The 15,828-nt window shown below is 38.1% G+C and overlaps 2 pseudogenes; one reads left to right on the forward strand and one right to left on the reverse strand.

The window, feature by feature from the left end:
* The window catches only part of LOC138242482 (zinc finger protein 271-like), a 372,248-nt pseudogene that overhangs the window by 236,394 nt on the left and 120,026 nt on the right, over nucleotides 1-15,828 (reverse strand).
* On the forward strand, nucleotides 3,061-14,658 carry LOC138242483 (zinc finger protein 583-like; annotated as a pseudogene).

The following is a 15,828-nucleotide window of genomic DNA, read 5'->3' on the forward strand; positions in this document are numbered from 1 at the left end:
AATAACGAAGAGTCACAAACCATGAGGGACATACATTCAGTATACCATTCATTTATACTGTTTCGTAAATGAACTTTGATTACAACTTCTACACTAGATACTCAAAGGGAAGTACATCACTCATAGGCATTAAATTGATATCAACTGGGGTTGAGGTAACATTTGAATTCTCGAGCTGTAATGCAGAATGTTGAATACTCATCCAATCTGTGTGGATTCAGATCTCCCACGGACACAAGAGAACAGTGACAGGCTGTTGCTGCATCCAATCGGCATACTCTGGACCAGCGCCAGGTAGTCCTGGTCCGGCATAATGAGTGGGAGAAGGAGGGGAGTTAGTCCTGGCTCCACTAGCAGAGACTGTGGACATGAAAAGTGACTGTGGGTCCACTCTTTCGATGGGAAGAAGACCGTTTCGTTCCCAGTGTAGTGCTAGCCCTGAATAATAAGATCCAGCTATTGACAGTTCCGACCTTAGTTCATTCGTTGATCAGGCAAGCGTTCGCGGTGGGTTCATGAGGCTTGCTACTGGGCTAACCTCGGGCGGATCCTTTGGTTACACGCGAACGTTCTCCGTTCTCGACTCCATCACGTGATTGTCCGAGCTGAGTCTGAGAATGTCCTGGAGGGGCATCTTCTGGGCCCTGTGCTGCCTGTTTTATCTGGAGGAACTACGGTCGTTCATTGCTTGAATGTTCTGTGGGCATTCGAGACCCATGTGGGGTTACCCTGCCCTACCAGTTCCTGATTAGCTGATCAAGGTGGAGGATGAATAACTATGCTCTCTGACATTAGGGTTGTAAACAACCTGGTATGAGACTCTCCCTTGGAATCTCCCAGACAGTAAGGCGCCAGAGATGACCATTTATTAGGGTGGCTGGAGAACCTCAGACTTGGGAGTTGTTCCTTATCAGGAAAAACATAGAAAAAACTCAGATAGAAAAACATCTTAAATCTGAACCAAATGGAATGGTCTCTCTGTGTCCAGCACCACTAGGATGAGGGAGAGCAAGGCAAGGGAACAGAAAACTTAATTCCTGTATTATTAATAAGCCTTGCCGCTACACCAGCATGGAGCTTGAATTCACAACCCTGGGATTTAGAGTTTCGTATGAAGACTGAAATATCATATTTAGTGTATGTTACATACTGCAGGTCCTGTGCTTTACATCACTGAAGAGGTTGGTCTGCTCTCCAGGTTACCAACAATAAGTTCAGACATTACTTCAATTCGATGATTATTTTCTGCACATACATGGTTTCCCCCCCTTCACTCAAATAAATATAGAGGAAGCTCTTTGGCTACTGTTCTCGTAAAGGAAGACCAATGACAAAGAACACTTATTAAACAGTTTCAAATAGGAACAGTGAACACAACACAACAACGATAGGATTCTAACCCATGCGTGCAGAGCACAATGGATTAGCAATCATCACCTTAACCACTCAGCCACCTTGTCAGGGCACTGCCACTAGACTAGTCATGAGGTGGCGAGATCAAGATGATCATCTTTTCCTTGTACTTGAGGGTCATTTTCCTCTTCCACCTACAATTTCAACATATTCCTTGGGAGATGTCAAGCTTCTGAGTCTGTGCTGTGCTTCAGTGGCAGCTGTATATGGAAAGCACATTGAAGTCCTTGGACACGAAAATTCCTGGATGGTAAAAGCTTCTCTCAATAAACAGGAAATCCTGTTTCTGAAATCCTGCGGTATCTTTCTTCTTGTTTTGTCCTATAGAATGTATCATAATTATTGAAGATCAAATATGGCTTGATTTGGTTCAATGCAAGTATTCATTTTCTTTTTGGACAACTTGTTTTTCAAAAATTGCATATAACTTGTGAAAGATGAAATACAAATCTTGCTCATTAGTGCAGAAGGAATTCTGCCAGCTAACAAGAAAATCCTGGCGATTTTTTTTTACCAAAAACCTGCGAATGGAGTGGTAGAACAAAAATCCACTTGAGACGTTTTTTGTTAAGTAGAAGAGGAGTTTATTGAATACATGACCAAGAAGAAGTATCCTCCTTACAGTCAGGAGAGTAGTTCTGACAAGAAGAGTTACAGCTGACTTTTTATACACTTACCTGATATGGAAGATTAACAGTTTAAGTCTCAACAAGAAAAACTTCAGTTGTATTTGATTTCTACTGGTTAAGCAAACTCCAAGGTGACTGATCACAAAATGTATATATGACTGAACTGGTATAACACCTAGAAATACAGGTACAGTTTTGGTTAAGCTCTTGCACTAGAAAAATTCTTAGAATTATTACAATAGGCATATTTCTTTTCTGCAACATTGGCTACGCTTACATTTTGGAGGAAGAGCTGTTCTGTAGAAACAGATGAACAATATGGGGCCAATCAACCTGTTGGACAGACTGAAGATGAAAACACTGTTTATAGCCTGGAAGGAAAAATAAATCAATTTAAACAAGTATGTGGCCTTGTTGAGACATATTTCATCTAAGATAAACAAAGCTATAAGTATGGAGAGATGTGAGAGATAAAAAAGATTGGGAAAAAATAGTAAGGAAGGGAAAGAGAGGTGTATAAAGAAAATGAAAGGAAGGAAAAATGTATTAATTAGATAAGATGAATTTGAGTGGGTTGTGGAGGGGCAATAGAAGAATAAAATTTAAACCTGTTAAGTAATTGTCTGCATTCCGTCCTTTCAGTTGGTCTGGCCCAGTTCAGTGACTTATTCAGAGATTGCATTTAATATTATATCACAAAACTGAGCAGAGCAGGTGATAAGTGATGTGTGCTTCGATTTAAAAATAGCTTTACATGAAATCCTGCGCTGATAATAATGTACATTATAGTGTCCTGCAAGTAAAACGTGGAAATACATTTTCTGTTTCACAAAATTCACACTGCGTAACTCGCAGGTGATTCACTCGTCCTGACTAGATGGCGCTAGCAGGTGTGGTGAGGTTTATATCTGTTGCAGGGGTTACAGAAATACAGACATGCGTCTCAAAATTCCTCTCCTCAGTTGTTTTGAAGCTGCGGCAGCCCTAAAGAATGACGTCATCATGCTGCGCGACTCAACACAACAGATATTTCACCCACGAGACAGTGATTGAGTCAGTTGTTTTAGCTAAATAATCAAGAAGAAAGTTATTTTGTTTTTTTACTATGCTACGATTTGTCAGCTGTGTTGAACGGAATGCTTGAACGGAATACAGGCCTGAATGCAGGATCTGTGAAGAATAAAATAAGAACGTTTTTGCGTTTAAACTCCACAATTTAGCCTTTGTTTCTGACCGACTCTGAAGAAGGATGGCGGAGTGTTTGTTGAATCTGCAAACTGAGCTTCACTCTTTCATGCAGGTTTTGCTCAAATCGATCGTGTATGAAGTTTCAGACGTTTTCAGAAACAGGATGTCTGATTCTGAGGACGAGTTTCAAGACAAACTCCGCAGCGTCTCCCAGATCCTGGTGAGACGGGCCGTGTTTAAAATCACGCAGTGTGTGGAACACAGTGTCGGGAGTGAAATGGCGCAGCTGAAGAAGGAGAACGAGAGCCTGAAGTGGAGATTACATCTGAGGGAGAAGGAGTCGGGAGCAGGAGGAGATCAGGAACAGACAGATCGTGTTGGACACACGCTTCTCTGTGAAGTCACTGCAGAAATAAAAGAAGAAATGGACACGAAACTGGAGCTGGCAGGTCAGTGTGGTGACTTGTATGAAGTCAGTGTGTGTGTGTGAGTTTAAAAACAGTGTCCTTAACTTCCTCACTGGTGAGAATATAGTGGAGAGATACAAAGTGAAGTGGAAAGACTTGTGTGATATAGCGACAGGATGCTTTACTGGAAACTGAAATTGTTATAATCCGGTTATGATGCTAAAGACAACTCAGCATCTCAGCAGATTCAGCATCTGTTTCTCTAAATCGGTGTGTAATCTGATGTTATTAGGATATATATATACAGTATATAATATTACACAATTATTATAATACAAATACAGTATTTGTTTAGCTTTTATATTTGTTTAACATTCCAGTCCACCAGGGTCTGTCTGTAGTAATTCCTCTGGAATATTCTGTCAGGAATATTCGGAATATTCGTGTTTTTATTAACCTTTTTCTCTCAGTGAAGTGTTAATGTACTGGAGTGTCCAGTCAGTGTGTCTGTATGAACCCCTCTCTCTCTCTCAGTGCAGTGTTTAATGTACTGTAATGTGCAGTCAGTGTTTCTGTATTAATCCTTCTCTCTCTCAGTGCAGTGTTAATGTACTGTAGTGTCCAGTTATTGTGTCTGTATTAACCCCTCATTCTCCTCATCCCCTCATCTGTATTTCAGTAACAAGGCCGAGAACACATTGTTTAGACGTTGTTTAGCCTATATTAGTCAGTAACTGGAGTAAAAAATGATGAGCTACTGCATTTACATCATTGTTTCAGAATACATTGGTATCTTGCTTGTTTAGTGTTTTTTATCTTTGGAATTATGTTTGATATATTTTTTATGTATTTAACTTATTTTTAATATAATCTTGGCCAAACGTTTTTTCAGTGATTTAGGTTTTACAAAAGCAAATAAAATCTGGAAGTAAATGTGACATTTTAAACAGGATAAAAATGGTCAATCAGTTGATAGATATATGCAATCTTATGTTTTCTATGGGTCAGGGGTTTGAGGTGCAGGAGCAAGTGAATATTGGATTGTCTCTGGTGGGCTGCAGCATATTGGGATGTTTTAAGTTTGGGGATTCTGCTGTATTCATTGATCTTGGAGGAGTGTCCTGGATTTTGGAGGAATCTCTGTTCCCAGGGTTTTTTTCTTTGTGTTTCTGTGCTACAATGTCTGGCCAGTGTTGTCTGCTTTTATTGATCAGTTGAGTACCAGCACTGTTTTCTTCCTGACCTCTTTGGATTAGGCACAGAGTAGAATGTGTATGAGTCTTCTAGAGAGAGTCGTTTCTTCTCAGTTGAATTCACTACTCTATCCAGTACAGGGTCACGGTAGAGTCGGAGCCTATCCCAGCATGCAAGTGGCACAGTTTGGGATACACCATGCATAGGATACCATCAGAGAATATTGTTGACACCAATGGTTACAAATGGGGAGTTTTGAAATTAGAGGAACAGCCTGAAATGGCCCAGAGGGTAAATCAACAATTAAATTATATATCTATATCACCCATATATAGAAATAATTAGATTGACAAGCACTTGATTTCTTTGTGCTCCGACAGAAAAGAGTCAGAAGTAAGACACACTGGGCTAACAAATATTTATTAACAGTGACAATACACACACTAAACTACACACACAATAAACATACAAAATGCAAGTTATGCAATTTATAAATAAGGTGACCCACAGGCCAACCTCCTATTTACCCAGAAAAACCTGACTGTTGCTAAGTATTCAACTCTTAAATAGCTCCTACAAAGACCCGCAGAAGAGATCAACTGCCTTCCAAACTAAAAACAATGTTACCTGCAGTAAAATCTCTCTCCCCCTCTTAACCGTGATGTTACCAAATTAATGGCAATTTACCTGCTTATTCTCAAAATCCACCCACTAATAAGGAGAAGGTGTTTTTAACCAAGGCATCCTTTACTCTGGCAATCAGAGATCTCTAAAAATTACAGAATAACAGGCTATCTTAACAAGGTTCAAATACTTAGCTACAGTCTGGTCTTTCAGTTGATCTGAGACAAGGAGGTCTCGCCTTCATGTTCTCTTGTCTCCTCTGTTCTTATCTCTGTCCCTTTCTTTTAGGCTGTCTTTCTGGACTGTTTATTAACACTTAATCATTTACCTAGGATTTCATTAACTAATTTAAACCAAGGTAAATATTACAATTGCTTTGATCACTGAATCTGGTGCTTCCAAATCCCAGCGAGCATCCCCTTTGCTGTGAAGCTTGAAATGTTGACAATAACCAGGAGTTACCTGTTGTATCTAGATTCACCTCATAATATTATTTTATCACATTTGATATTTGTGTTTTTTTTAGAATCTATGCCCTCCACTTTCTAATGAATCAGGTTCAGATCAGTTGTGTGTTTGGATCTTTGCTTTTTTGGGGGTCTCGAATTTGTATTGTCATGCCTGGACTGGGTCCGACCCATGTCCTACAGTTGCCAGGGGCAACATGAGAGCTCTCACATTCTTACCCTGCCATCCAAACAGATTGGGACACCTTTCTCTCAGACTGCCCGTTTTTCAATGAGAATCTCAATCTAGATCTCAATCAGTTTAATCAAACTCCTTATTGCCCCTTTCAAACCCTCACTGTACCTGTTTAATTCTGCTGCCTCCTCCCACTGTGTGGCTTTTTTCCTCTGTAAAGAGCTTTGAGAAGCCCCTTTTAAAGGTGTTATATAAAATAAAGTTTCTATTTATTATTATGATTCAATCCGCTGTTGTTAATAAGTGTCACTCACTCGTGTTAGCGTTATCTTCAGTAAAGTATATTCAGAACAACCCTTTCCCCCCCTTATCATATCAAGTAATGATAAGTCATGATAACCCAGTGGAAAATCATCTCCGGTCTCATTTTCTCCCACTGGTTATCTCTGTGCCTTTTTGCCTTTTTTCCCCTCTTTGGTTTATTTTCTGGATCACCAGCTTGCCTCTTTCTGTTTCAGCTGGGAGCCTCTCTGTAATTAAACAGTTCTGTATCAGACTGTCTCCCTTCCTGCCTGGTTCATCTCTCTCCCTCTCCGAATTCACTGTCTAAGCCATTCGTGGCTTCTAGAGGTCAACCTTAAACAGCACACTGAGGACTGCGCTTGGGCTTTGACCAGTCACTACACTGTTTTCACATTTAATCCTTGACATGGTTATTAAAAGACTTTGCTGGTCAGTGTTGATTGTTGCTGTAAATAGAGGTATATGATACCAACAAATGTAATGTGTGTTTAGATAAGTTGTTTGCAGTGTTAATTTAGTCATCCGTTTTTAATTTAGTCCAGTCAGCTCAATTTTCACTATATGTATTCTTAATTAACTTAATTAAACTGATTAAAACAAAATTAGTTTTAGTAACATTTTAAGTATTTAATTTATTTGTATAATAAAATGTATCATAAATACTAAAAAAAATATGATAAAAAGTATCATAAATACTAAATTGTAATAAATAATAAAATGTATGTCTTAGAAAATATTTACAACATTTTATAAGATATTGTCAAAAAGTACAAGTTTTTCTTGCACAGTCTAAAGAGTTTTGATCCCCCGAAATGTCAAATATCAATACAATAAATAATTTATTTTTGATTAATAATAAATAATCTTATAGAGGGACATTGTATGAATCTTTCCTAATAAGAACATCTGTTTTGGCACTGTTAATAATTCTGTACTTTTCTATAAGTTTTGTTTTGAAATTATGTTTTCAAAGGAAGTGTTTTCAAAGTTTGAAAACAACATTATTCTCAGTTTATTTAGTAGAGGCTTCCACCAATACTGAATTTGTAATAACTATAGAGTAATTACTGCATGAATTACTTAAACTATTACCACAGAACAGAAAAAGTAATATAAATGTTCTTTATTTCACTGATATTATTAATAAATAGGTCTTTTGATGCCATAATAATTCATCTGAAAAACTGCTGTAGTGATAGTGTTAATCATGTTTTGCTAGTATTATATTAAGTATAAGTATTATAACAGGCCTGTGTTTCAGTCTATCACAGTGCTTTTTAAAAGGCTGGACAAATGATTTTTTAAATATAAATAAGATACAATGATGTGTTCCAGCCTAACTTAAACATTGCATGACTTTAAAAGCTATAAAAAAACGGGTTTAGTTAAAGAACACTTTGTAAGCGCAAAAAGTGGGCGATTTTTCTTAGGAACAGCTTAGAAAATTTGTGTTTGCTGTAGGTTTTTTACTTTTTAAGTAAATGTTTTAAATAGTTGAATTTCATAAATGCAACACACATTTCTTACAGGAAAAATCACATTCTCCTTTCTTCCTCTGGTGTGAAGCAGATCAGGTTTTTGTTTCCCAATTGGAGGCTGGAAAAATAGCACACTGCCCTCTGCGCTCTCTCAGAGAGAGGAGGTGCGGAGCTCAGCAATACAGAATGAGTGTTCTATAGCGCAAGTTGTGAATGGCACCCATTGGTTCTGCATTTATAACTTAGTATTTAAAATTAAACAGTGTAAATTTTCTTTGTCTTCTAAGTCCCTAATTTCTCACCATTTAGATTTATTTTTGCAGAAGCTTATTGTTCTTCCTTATGAGTGAATGAATAATCAATGTTAACTGTTTATAAAAATCAAATGTATTAACTAAGGAATAGGAAGACAGGTGTTAGCATGCTTTTTGTATGTTTTTTCAGTAGCTGTGTAAGTATTCAGTCCATTAATTTGATCATCTTCTTCTGCAGTCTGTAACATCCATCTATCCATTCTCCTAACCACATTATTCCATTCAGGGTTGTGGGAAGAGCTGGAGCCTAGCAACAGCAAGCAACAAGCACAAGGCAAGGTACACCCTAGATGGAGCGCTAGTCCACCGCGGGGCAAGAGCAAGCCAATTATACAGTGTCCCTGCCATTACAGTGGGACTTAGGACCCATACAGACTGCAGGGTGGGCACCCCCTGCTGGTCCCATTAACACCACTTCCAGAGGCAACCTTAGCTTCCCAGTTAGTCTCTCATCCAGGTACTGTCCAGGCTCAATCCTGCTTAGCTTCAGTGAATAACTAGTTGAGAGCTGCAGGGTGATATGGCCACTGGTGCAGTCTACAACATCTCCTGTCAATTTGTCAAATGTATGTCTAGCCCTTTTAGGAAGTGTTCTTGTTACCAGTGAATTCTTCAGCTTTCCCCAAATTATCTTTTTCCTACCTACGTCTCTAGTTTTGCATCCTGCAATGACTCAGCCTATACTTAAATCCTCAAAAACTGCTTGTATTAATTTGTTTAACAAATATCATATGTAAATACTGGCCATGTAGCACTCTGCATTGTGGAATATCACACTGATTCCCTTTCCTTTAAAGGGCACTAGAGAAACTGAGAGTTTTTTTTCTCCTAGAATTAGTGAGTGCACATCCTGTTCACGGGGGTAATTAAATCCACACTGAGCTATCTCCAAATCTGTTCAGCATTTGACAGCCAGAATCCTGACCGGGTCGCTAGCAAGCAATCACCTTACACCTGTCTTCAAGTCCTTGCACTGGCTTCCTACGAGGTTTCGAGTCAACTTCAACATTCTCATCCTCATTCAGTACCTATCTGGCTTATTATCCATCTACTCCCCACCTTGCAACCTTTGTTCATCTGACTCTGGTCTTCAAGATTATCTACATTCTGTGGTTAACGGGGCCTTCTCTAGCTGCACCTCAGAGCTCTGAATTTATATCCCTAGTGATATCAGAATCACCTACCCTGAGTGCATTTAAATTTAAACTCAAAACCTTTGTTTTCCGTGTATGTACTTTGTAATTTGTGGTCCTTATAACTGTTTTTACACCTATTGTATTGCTTTGAGATGCTAATTTTAAAGGTGCTATATAAAATAATAAAAAACTTTATTATTATAGAGAAACATGATCAGGTTTTCCATGGTTCAGAAAAAAAGATCTAATGTATGCTGGTTTTTCTCTCTTTGCTAAATGGCTTTGCATACTAATCTGATACTAATCTAACTGCCTTTATCCTGTGCTTTCTCTATCCTGCTAGATTTGTAATTATTATGAAAATCTCCTTCCTTAAATGAGACACTTCTAAGTACCTGATTTCGCTGTTAACATCTTGCACTATCTCAGCGATAAAATATACACTGACCTCAGCCTGACAGCTGTTGAGTCCAAGTTTATCTTGCTACCAGCATTGAATTAAAAATCTTTAGTTTTCTAGATTTATGTCTTTATCTAGTGGTTCCATTAGTGACAAAAGCTAAATTACTTTCTTGGAAAAATATCTTTGTGTTGCTTGGAAAAATGTCTTTGTGTTGCTTGGAAAAATGTTTTATGTGTTGCAAAAAAAAACTGACTTGCTTTAACAAAATATATTTATAAATCCTTTACACTGGCAATCTACCTGAATGCCCAACCGATTGAGAAGCCTTTCATGAAACCATGTTTGCTATTAATTCATACAGGGCTCTCTGACCGAAGTGCTCTGTTTGTCATGTGAGCTGATTTTCTGGCTCTCTAGCCTATCAAACCTTCATACTGCCAAACATGCACCTGAGTATTCAAGTCCCTCGCTTTCTGCCAAATCTGCTTCAGGTTTACATGTTCTTTTCTAACACACAGCTTTCTATTATTTTTATTTGTATGCCTGAGCTTTTGCAAGTGTTCCTGCATCCCTCTTCTTATTATATCTAATTATTTCTGATTGCTTATTTCAAGGTAACACCTGTTCCATTTATAAGCCTTTTGCTCATTTACATTTTTATATTTTTTTCATTTATTTACATCTCTAACACCAACATTCTAAATTTTTATTTGCCTTAATTTTTTAGACTGAAATATAGTTTCAGCCTTAAAAAGTTCAAGTTTTATCCTCCTTTTGTTTCTTGTACTACTGAGCTTCTTAATTGTGAAGTTCCCAGCATTTTTACATTACTCTATGCACATTTTAAACTATGATTACTGCACTGAATTATTGCACTTGACATGGCTTATTCCTTTGCTGAACGTCTATAACAAGCAGAGCTACTGCTGTCTCTGGTGTGATCTTAATTTTAGATTAGATTGCTCCAATTTCTATGTAAATGTAAACACAAAGTAATTGCTCTCTGAAAATACTATTTTTCTTGTTCGTTTTGATCAAACCGATTTGAGATGTCAAAAAGCATTTATTTTCTATTTGTATTTCTTCTCCAGAAAAATTGTGGATTTCCTACATTGCTTTGTTTGTCGAGATTTTAACTTTATATTTAGGCTCAGATGTGAACTATATATTTTGTACTAAATACTAATGTTTTGCTCCCCCTTACCATAAAAATATATTTGTATTGTAGTTGTGATTCCCTTTTTTCTGTCTGTCTATCCCTACTCTCTCTCACCCTCTGCGATTCAGACACCGAACAGTTAAGAGGGGGGGGGGAGTCATCATCCTGACTCCATTACTAAAAAGCCAAATAGGAGTGGCTTAAGCGACATACAGAGTTGTGTAACTGACAATTTAAGGTAGCCTATCGTGTAAATTATGCTTTGTTGCTGATAAGTTAAGTTTTCAAAACTCAGCCCCAACATCATGTACTGATTTTTTGCCCTGTTTCATTGGCTAAAAGCAAGGATCACATGCACTGCCACGTTAACAGGAATGTGTAGTTTTTAATTCAGTTTGAATTTTAACGGTATGTACTGTCTTCATATTTGGCCAGGGCTTTATAGAAGAATTCTGACCTTGAATGTTGGCAAGCACAATTATACTCCACACACACTCTTCTTAAGAAATTAGTAGAAAATGCGTGCACATGCTATAATATGTTGTTACAAAATATTGTCTCGTTAGCTAAATACCCAGCCACATACACAAACTACATGTGATTAAATAACATTCTTTTCTACTGGTTATTACATGCTGTGAAATGTACAGTACACAAAAAACATTTTACTATCACTGTAAACTTATGAAAATAAAATATGACCAAAAATCACATTTCTGACAGAGCACCATTATGAAGCTGAAATGCAGCACATATAGCGCATTTGACATACATTTTAAAAGCGTAACTTATCTCTTGCACAATAATCTCGATCCAAGACAGGAAGATTGTAATTTCCTAATATACAAGCTTTAAAACTGTTTATTTCTGCTTAGCTTTCTAGTTAATGTGTTGACTAGCGGCAATGTAAATGTATCTTAATGCAGTGTCTGGGTGCTGCAGCTCAGATGGCGCTTCAGATTTATTGTAGATTTCAACTCATAATGTGGCTGAGTTCAGTAATGTTGTACAAGAGTTTTTCTTTGATTATTAATGAAATACTGTCCGACTCCAGATCTTTTTCTTCCAGCTGAAAGCATGGAGAACCACAAGCATGTCTTTTTTCTCTGCAGCTTTTATTTTTCTTTAATCTGGTTAGCTGAGTGTATACATCTCATTGTACCAGTCAATTAACACATAATAAGAATTCATGACATGAGGTGTTGAAAAGACCATCCAGAAATGGGAGACGGCTAGAACACAGACAAAGATGGAAAATGGCACATCCTGATAACTGCGATTCTTACACATTCGTAGCCATTAGGCACCGCACAGTCCACATACAGCCTCAGACTTAGGATTGTACCCGTTACAGCCAGCCTGCTATTTGCCAGACAAAGTTAATACACAAATGGTGAATCTCATGTTGCAAAATTAATTTCAATGTGAGTTTTACTCCAGTTTGTCTCATCTTAGTGCACTGAAATAGAAATACAAAGCAATCAAGTCTTTGTCATTATCATTGTGGATTATATTTGTGTTTCATTTTCTTTCACTAAAATGAAAAACGGGTTGCTGACAAAACCTTTCGTACTAATTTTTGTCAACTAAATTAACACTTTCGACTAAATGTGTACTATAAAAGGATAAAGTGATCATTAGGATATTTTAGTATTCTGTGGTGGTCTGTGTGGATGCTAAAAATCCTTATATCTTAAAGTTTGTTTTCTTGTATTTCCATGGTGTTATTTGTTTTTTAAATTCTACTGTCAGCCCATATTAAAGGTCTTGTCCTTTTGTCCTGTATTTGCAGGCTCAGAGGCCAGTGCTCTCCCTGATGCTGGGGAAAGGGCTCCTCTTGAACAGCAGCACAGTGAGGAGGAGTGGGGCTCCAGTCTGATGCAGGAGACAGAGCTCACTGCTGCAGAAGGGAGAGAGAAACTCAGTGAGCAGCACACAGAGAGTAGACAGAGTGTGGAGGATCTGGACTCTGCTGTGCCCATGATGAAGACAGAGCCTGAGAGTGAGACACCTGGGTTCCTACTATCTGATGATTTTATAGAGAAGATTACCAATCCGGACACAAACAATATTACGCAAGGTTGGAATGAACTGGGCTGTGTCTCTGTACAAGAGTACAGTGAAGAACTGGATGTTGTTAATGTTAAAGAGCAGGACATAGAGCCGCAGTTGATTGACCTTGCAGAGCAGACGACTGATGTACCTGGTGAAGAGATCAGTACTGAGTTACAGCACCGAGAGGAGAGTCAGGACAGCGAGGAACAACAACCGCTCCAACAGGGCTTGATAATAATTAGGCCTTGTTCTGTTAAAGTGGAGAGACTGTCATTTCAGAGGTATTTTAAACAGTCATATGATCCCTTTGTATCTGATGACTTTACACACAGGTTTAATAATCTGGTTTCTAAGAAAATTATTGAATTTAATGAACTGGAGTCTGTGTCTGTTCTTGAGCACAGAGACGAACAACTGAATGAACTGGCTGTTTTTAGTCTTAGGGAGCTGGAGAAGGAGCCCCAGGTGATTTACACTCCTGAGCAGCACACTGAGGGACACAATGGAGAAAACAAATCTCAGTTTCAGCACACAGAGCAAGACCATTCCATGCAGCATTTGCAGAATAAGAGACCACAACACAATCAGAGGATGAGGAAGAATCATTCAAGGCCTTGCTCAGAAGGAGTGGACAAACTGCCATTACGGCAAAGACAGGAGCAGCGTTTCTGTCAGTCTAGCATTTCAAAACCCTATCAGCACCTTCACACAGGAGAGAGACCTTTCAGCTGCAGTCGGTGTGGGAAGAGTTTTAGTCAGTCACACCTCTTAAAAAGACACCAGCACATTCACACAGAAGGGAAACCGTTTAGCTGCAGTCAATGTGGGAAGAGATTTAGAGCCTTATCTAATGTCAGAACCCACCAGCGTATTCACACAGGAGAGAGACCATTCAGCTGCAGTCAGTGTGGGAAGACTTTTAGTGACTCAAGTGCCTTAAGAGCCCACCAGCGCATTCACACAGGAGAGAGACCATTCAGCTGCAGTCAGTGTGGGAAAAGTTTTAGTCAGTTAAGCAACTTAAAAAGACACCAGCACATTCACACAGGAGAGAAACCATTTAGCTGCAGTCAGTGTGGAAAGAGTTTTAGTCGGTCAAATACCTTAAGAACCCACCAGCGCATTCACACAGGAGAGAGACCATTTAGCTGCAGTCAGTGTGAGAAGAGTTTTAAAGATTCAAGTTCCTTAAGAGCCCACCAGCGCACTCACACTGGAGAGAGACCATTCATCTGCAGTCAGTGTGGGAAGAGTTTTAGTCAGTTAACCAACTTAAAATGCCACCAGCACATTCACACAGGAGAGAGACCATTCAGATGCAGTCAGTGTGGAAAGAGTTTTAGTCAGTCAAATACCTTAAGAGCACACCAGCACATACACACAGGAGAGAGACCATTCAGCTGCAGTCAATGTGGGAAGAGATTTAGTGATTCAAGGACCTTAAGAGCTCACCAGCGCATTCACACAGGAGAGAGACCATTCAGCTGCAATCAGTGTGGGAAGAGTTTTAGTTACTTAAGGACCTTAAGAGACCACCAGCGCATTCACACAGGAGAGCGACCAGTCAGCCCACCATTCAGCTGCAGTCAGTGTGGGAAGAGTTTTAGTGATTCAGGTAACTTAAGAGCCCACCAGCACAGTCACACAAGAGACCTTCAGAGTCCACCAGTGCAGTCACACAGAAGAGAGATCATTTAGCTACAGTCACTTTGGGAGGAATTTTATTCAGTCAGTTGACTTAAAAACACACCAAATTAGTCACCAGTTTTTGATTTAATCATGTCTTATGTCTAAAATGTCTTATTAGTTCAAGTAGGTAGATGAGTCAGCATGTAACACCCTCAGAAGGCTTCACAGCCGAAACATTATGTTTCCTCTCTTCTCTTTTCAGCATGGAATAAACCTTTACTTGTTCCTAAAATGTCTATTAGTCATAGTCACTTTGTAGTCACCCACTTTTGATTTTGTACCCTTACTTATGGTTAACTAAAACATAATATATGTATAATAGAACATAAGTTCTAGTCATGCAGTACAATTTATGTGTATAATAAAATGTATATAAGTTTTCGTTTTATTCGATTTTAAATTGAATCAAGTCTAAATTGAATTAATTCTTTATTTCTTTGTAGTCTTGGGATGTTAAGTTTAATCCTGTTTAATTTACAGTTAAGACTGTTCTCTTTGGATAGGCTCGTAATTGTGTAACAACTTTTAAGCATGAAACGTATAGAACAGAATAGGATCCTAAAGTATCACACTTAAGAGAAAAAAAAACAAATCTCATTAAATTTTACCAAAAACCTCAAAGTTTTTGTTGCACAATCTAAAATGTGTTTATACCCAGAGAGGATAAAAATTAAATACAATAAATATATCTGAACTAAAGGGGGAAATAATAAAGAATCAAGAGATATTGTATGAATCTGTCCTAATATGAAAATTTATTTTGTCAGCATTAACATAAAAATATGGAATTATTAGTAAGTTTTGTGTTTTTCAATGCAACTATTTTTTTTGTTTAATCTGGACAGGACAAGCAATATATATATATACACTTTACCAACTACATAAACAAAATGCAATTAAATATTATTTCCTGATAATTTCGTAGCAATATGATTCGCAGTTCCCGCAGAACCTGTCATCCCCACCTTAGTGAGCATCTTCGCTTTACTCTTAGATACACATCCACTCCACAAATAAGATGGATTATAAAAGCTGACACATTTGTTCAAAGTTTTAAATACTGGTGTAACTCTGGAGGTACGGGTTTGAATCCCACTCTTGACAAACCTTGCTCTGTGGTCCTTCTAGTATCGTTCAAATGAGAAAGGCACTATGATGTAGATAATACGTTGACATATGCACAAACACACAAAA

Source organism: Lepisosteus oculatus, chromosome 14 (genome assembly GCF_040954835.1).
Source record: "Lepisosteus oculatus isolate fLepOcu1 chromosome 14, fLepOcu1.hap2, whole genome shotgun sequence".
Classification (NCBI taxonomy): Eukaryota; Metazoa; Chordata; class Actinopteri; order Semionotiformes; family Lepisosteidae; genus Lepisosteus; species Lepisosteus oculatus.